At 31.4% G+C, this 6734-nt stretch overlaps 1 long non-coding RNA gene across 6 annotated transcripts; it reads right to left on the minus strand.

The window, feature by feature from the left end:
• Positions 1 to 1386: 1386 nt before the first annotated feature.
• Positions 1387 to 6211, minus strand: LOC110894920. 6 transcript variants are annotated; one of them, XR_002566791.2, is made up of 6 exons: positions 5990 to 6211; positions 4714 to 5083; positions 4277 to 4498; positions 2769 to 2873; positions 2117 to 2203; positions 1387 to 1674 (listed from the first exon to the last, which is right to left on the minus strand). It is a non-coding gene; the product is annotated as an uncharacterized LOC110894920 (long non-coding RNA). The 6 variants fall into 6 exon arrangements; XR_004874107.1 differs by lacking the exon at positions 2117 to 2203 and having other exon boundaries at positions 4277 to 4501; positions 5990 to 6209; XR_002566790.2 differs by lacking the exon at positions 2117 to 2203 and having other exon boundaries at positions 5990 to 6208.
• Between the last annotated feature and the right edge of the window lie 523 nt (positions 6212 to 6734).

The raw sequence follows: 6734 nt of genomic DNA on the forward strand, positions 1-6734 counted from the left end.
CAAAAAAAAAAATTATTATACAACTCTGTCTATGACGATAATTGAATATCGGTACCAGCACCGTCATAATTTGAACCGATTGATACCGTTTGAACAACATCGGTGTCGGCATCGGTATCGGCTACCGTTTTTATCGTTTCGGTCGATGTAAAACACATGTTGATTTCTATACCGAGTGCATGAACATACGGTATTGTAACGAACCAAATCGATACCCATCCAATGTCCGTGCTAACGTACCATCACAATGCGCGAGCAAATAACTTGGAAAGTTAAAAAAATAAATAAACATAAATGCAGATTTAGATTTTTTTTAAAGTTAACGAACATAAGTTATAATAATAAAAAAAATAAATGCTAAATATAATGCTACTAATGAAAAATAATGAAATGCTACTATAATGAAACAGTTACATGAGAATTATTAATTACTATTTATTATTGAAAAATCAAATGAATAATAGATAAAATACTATTAAAAATAAAAAAATGTATAAAAAATTAAATGCCAAATATAATAAACAAATACCTAAGAATTTTCAAATACTATTTACTAAAAAATAAAATAAATAATAGATAAAATATTACTAAAATTAAAAATAAATACTTAAAATTTTCAATTACCATTTATCACAACTTTTCTATTAATATATATAATAGTGTCTATTAAAAACACGAAACCAAATGGGTTCGTGTGAACCACCCGCTACATAGATCCGCCCCTGAAACGGATGCAAATGCCATTGCCATTGCCATTGTTGGAAAGGTTGCAGCCCATAGTATAGACTCTGGCACTCGTCTCTTTGAGCAGGTACCCCACACCCATCTCCTACACACACACTAAAACAAAAAAAAATGCAATTCTCTTCCATATTATGTATTTTAACATTTTCGGTTTCATCTTTGCACATGATAATTCAAGCTATGGCAACTGCATGAGAACATCTTACAAGATTTCTCCCCATGTAATAAACTTAGAACCGAATCAGGTTATTAAATTGGATCATTTTATAAGTAAACTAGCCTAAGATCTCGTGAGTTTCGCGGGTGGCTTAATATAAACATATAATATCTACCGGCATTGAAGCCCATGTAGATCATCATTTTTTTCTAGGTCTTTCCAAACTTAGTCTTCACGTCTAAGGTTAAAATAGGTCCCAAACAGACAATACACGACCCTAACCGGTACAAACCCAAAACCGAACAAAGTGATCACTTCCCTCTCCAAAAACCTATTACATACCAGCGAACCTTTAATAGATCAACGAAAGGTCACCGTTTTCATCTTTTGATTGACATCAAGTTTATATAAACATCATTATCTAAATTCTTATTTAAATTCATATTAATATACCCAGGGATGATATCCTTGAAAAACAGTTAAACTCAAGAAAAAAAAATAGATGTCAAAACTATATCATGGTGTTGTTCAAGTAACGACAAACAATATACAGTTAAATAACATAAATGTATGAAAATAGTATTTACGTGATTAAATATATATCATGGTGATGTTCTCGTAACGACAAACATTTAATTTTTTTGAAGTAATCTACTCTAAAGTTTCAAAACCATATTTTGAAGTAATATGCTCTAAAGTTCCATGCTGACTATATCGATGAGTGGCACCTTCTCGACCTCGTGTTAATATAATAGTACTTGGTTAGCTTTATCCTACAATAACACAAAACAAAGAAAACAACACAATTGTCATAAACATCTAAATCTAAACTATGTGGTAGTTACTTTACATCTGTTTGATTGGGCAATTGCTTTATAATTTATGGATGTTTCAAATCTTTATTGGGTATGCCTAAAAGGTTTTATACTATGTGAGTGTATATATCCTATATGTGAAAAATAAAATGTAAAATGTAACAATTTATAAGTAAAAAAAATCATCTTCTTAAGAATGTTTAATGCCTTTAAAGCATAAATAGCCTTACATAAACAGTTTTCAAAGCCACATTGTATCTATATGTTTTCATAATGTAAAAACAAAAAACACTAAAACTTATATTTATACTGAAATGCCTTATATAAAAAAGTAAACTTAAAACAAAAGATAAAAGTTATAGTAATAAACTTAAAAAGTAAAAAAAAAAAAAAAAAAAACCTTATGTGCAACTTCACTCAGCCCAAATACACTTGAGCCCAACTTCATTTAGACCAACAACGCGTTAAGTCCAGTTTCATTCAATGCCTTTAAAAGAGATAAATGATAAATAATATTATAAATAATTATCATTATAATAAAATGACATATCATATTTGAAATCCATATTAGAAACCTTAACCATGGACTGTCAAATTACTTTTTCTATAAGCTTTTAAAACATTAACCATGCTATCGAGCATTCAAATGATTTTCTATACTCATTTACAAAACATGTTAATTAAATAAGTATATGACTTTAATGAATAAAATCAATCTTATTAAAACTACACACCAATATTAGTTATAAATATTGTCAATGCTATCCCAGTTATTAGTCCATTATTGAACCTCGTATCCATACACTATCTAAAACATGTATATTAATTAGTTGTTGATAGCCTAAGACTTTAATGAATAAGCTGTCAGGTTGATATTCAGTATGATTATAAATAGTTGATGAATAGATGAGTAAAGTTGGGTAAAGATATATCTCTGGTAGGTTAAAAAGGTATAACCTGTCTAAAATGTAATTGGCCAAGAATTATTCAAAATTTGTTAACCTTCTAAAACAATTCATACAAACATATTATATATAACTTCAATAGTATACCTTATATAGAGTAGAATATATAAAAGACTACTGGTAACATCCAACTGGTTATACATCCAATCCTCAATATCCGCAGTAGTCAAAACATGGTTACATGACCTACACCTGCAAAAGTTAAAGATCAATGATTGAAGATTTGAAGTGAATGTTTGCCGTCAAATTCGTTACTGCCTACACCTACACCTAAATTAAATCTACGTATGGATTTATATACAACTTTAACACCACTATTCTTTGTAAAACCTAGTACTTTGTACTATTAGATAAAAGTTAGAGCAGACCAAACACATTAAAATAAGACACACTAAGAGCAGACCTTAGTCAGGCAATTGGACGAAAGCAACACAACCAACACATGGCTTGTTATAGTCAACGTGTAGTTCTATCTGAAACTGATGAAAGGGTACTAAACCATTGTCTTTGGTAGCCAGAACATCTAGTAGTCTATAAGCTAAAAACTTTCAAGCCCAAATGTAAAACCGAAAAATAACCCAAAAACAAACCAAGCTCATATGTGAAATCAAAACCTGAAACCAATCGCTTACTAAACCGTAAAACCAAAATTTCGGTTTTGGTTCGAGTTGAGCCTAAAATAGACTCATGCACACCCCTAGACTATCCAATCTGACCCGTTCCCAAATTTTTATTTGCTACATTCAGTTAGGTCCAGAAAAAAATACGCACATTCAGGATAACAATCGACATAAAGGTATTATTATAATTCAAAATATTAAAATACTTAGCACGGTTGTAACTAAAAAGAATGAAATACAGTTGTAACTAAAAAGAATGAATTAAAAATATATATTATTGTAACTTCGTTAAAAAGTATTTAAATCTATTACTCTTTTATTCCTAATGGGTGGTTCATTTTCAATAAATATATAAGGCACCATAATAAATGTAGAGGTGGCCAATAATCCAAATACATAAGCAAATAATCCAAACACATAAGCATATATCTAACTGCTAGATAATGAAACTTCCAAAACAAACATACCTGTAGCTAAAAATTATTAAGGATATGTGTTAGCTAGGGCTTCACATATAGGTTTGCACATGGTTAAAAGTTGGACCCGACTATGTTAAGGCTGATGACCAAACACAAGCATGGCATTAATGTAGATAAAGAATGTAGTGTCATGCTATGTCCTAAAGAAGAAGAAGTCTATACTTGAAGCAAACTAAGAAATATGCAACCAAGAATTAAAGAAATATAATGAGGAGCAAGTTAAGTAACACGCAATGGGTTGGTTAGCTTGCAAAAAGACTTTTTATAATGTAAAGATTATGATTACAATATCAATATAAATTTTTGAATAAAAGAAATTTAGGGTTGATTCCCTTTGCAGCTTATTTCTTTTAACCTAACCCAATTTAACCCACAACCATGTGTACCATTGTAATGAATTAAATACAAACTTGCCAAAGAGCAATCTAAGGCAAGTTTAAAACACAAAAAATCACTTAAATAGCATAATTTATTATTTTTATATAATAAAAGTTACCTCTTCGCCCTTGAAATAGAGAATTCATCCGTATCTTGTACACATAAAATAAAGCTTCGTTCCCATCTTTCTTATCTCTAACCTGCTTGAATATAGAGAGCTAACAAACTTCTTGAATGGGCTTTCCACCCTCTCATAGAGAGTGGGAGCATAGTCTAACCAAGGTCCATTGAAAACCTCAACTCCTCACTGTAGTAGACACCTACAACTCACCGGCTTGAGCTGCTTAAAAACATGTTTAGTTAGGTTTCGGTCAAAATGGGTTCAGACCGAAAATTTACTTTAAAAACTCTCGAAAAAATTCATACTCCTAGAAAAAATAGAAACACGCTTTCATTTTAATTACCAATAAAACACGACACATCTTACATCATGATTGTTGTAACCGGTAAAAAACAATGCATATTCCTATTTATAAAAAATTCTATGTAACTTACTATTATTGGTGAAACTGTGAAATGATGATGAGCAATCATCCCATAAAAAAAGGTAATGTTAGCTATCATACGTTCAAAATGAGACTGACCACTCTGAGTGGCTCCTTTGGTGTGAGTTTACCCATGTGAAGCTCTATTTCTTCCATACAGGCAACAATTGCTTTTGTAAGAACTAAAAATCCCTGATCCTAAGTAACTATATAAAGTCATCAAGTGGAGAATATAGGTAGACATCTAATTGGCTGCAATAAAAACACAAGAAGTTGCAACACGTTTATGTAGATGCAAACACAATAAAAAGAACATAATTCAACTAACATCTTGTCTAGGTTGGGTATGTCACTTCTTTCAGCCGCCTTCTCACAATCACCTGTATAAAATCAAATATAAACATCAACCCTTGCTTACAAGTAATCCAGTTTAGCCTATAAATGAAACATTAAATCCTGGGAATATGTCATAATACTTTTCCTAGATATGAGCAGCCTTGACTTGGCGCCTCTATGAAAAACTTAACAATATAAATAAACTTTAGAAAACCGTACATATCATATCACAAGCAACTAATTACAGCTTGTTTTCACCATGAATGGTGGTTGAGATAAGTATCATAGTTTATTAAGTTAAGAATTTGAACTTATTCAAACTGCAATCCAATGCCATAAATATAGAGCCGTAAAACATAATCTTAGGGTTCACCACTCAAATGTCCTACCTAAATTATTGCTCAATTATATCACATAAACACCTTTCATAATTAGATTTACATATGTCATCATATAAAGCCTAATGGACGACCAATGCGACATACTCAAGAACTCAAATAGTCAAAAGACTAATTAAACCTATATAATTGATAAATGCATAAGGGTAGAAATCAAATCTGATTGTTCATTAAAGAAACCTACTATTTAACAAATCCAAAAACATCAACGGTTCAACAAATTAAGCCCACAAAGAAAACAAAAAAAAATCGAAGATGGAACTGATGAACAGAATCGTGGGTAACATAAAGAAGTCGATTAAGATAACCAATCTAATAAAAAAAGAGGACCGATTCAAACCGGAATTTAGATAATCAACAACTCACATGAGCCCTAAATTGAAAACCAAGAACCCTAAAATGTAAATGGATAAAGAAGTACAACAATCACATCACCAGCGGAACCTACACCCGCAGCCGTTAGGGTCACAGAGAAACCCTAGACCACCAGCATCAAAGAATAAGAAGAAAACATATTCATTTACATCAACAAAGATTAAGAAGAAAACATACCTTGATTTAGGGTTTATGAAAGATACAGCGATGGACATGCAGAGAGATGTATGAAATTGAAATTAGGGTTTTAAGGATTGATTGAAGAGAGATGACATAGTATGAGAGCGTGTTTGAGAAGCCGCGTGACTGAAGGAAAATAGGAGGATTGAAGGAAAAGAAGGAGAAACGCTTGTGTGTGAAAATAGGGTTTTAAGGATTGATTGAATAGGATTGCCGCTCAAACGAATATTGAGAGGAGTATTAAATTGCCAGGTGGCAATTAGTGGATTAAAATTATGCCAAGTGGCACCAAAATGTATTGTTTTAATATACATAATAGATCATTGAAAGAAGTCTATAAGATTAAGACTTTAAATTATCTTTCTTTTTTAATTTCGGTGTATGAAGATGGTGATACAATTTAGAGTTAAGAAAACCAAGTTTTTTTATTTGAAGTTGGCTTCTGCAGCCAAATGGGTTTAGAAAAAAATCAGACATGAAAGTTGGTTTTTGGCCATATTGTATAATCACCATTGCTTTAAAACATCTTATGGGGCATATTGTTACATTTCATGTAAGTTTTCATGGTGTGATCATGGTTAATGTAGGTCTACAGATCCTCGCAATATTTGAAAAAAGAACTTACACCGTGTATCGATCCTGATTCTAACCGTATAGTGGGTATTATGGGTTGGTACTTATGTTTAAGTAATTCATGCCATGTCTGCCAGCAGTGGCGGAGCTTGATCAAAAGTTCTGAGGG

This window comes from Helianthus annuus, chromosome 12 (genome assembly GCF_002127325.2).
Source record: "Helianthus annuus cultivar XRQ/B chromosome 12, HanXRQr2.0-SUNRISE, whole genome shotgun sequence".
Lineage (NCBI taxonomy): Eukaryota > Viridiplantae > Streptophyta > Magnoliopsida > Asterales > Asteraceae > Helianthus > Helianthus annuus.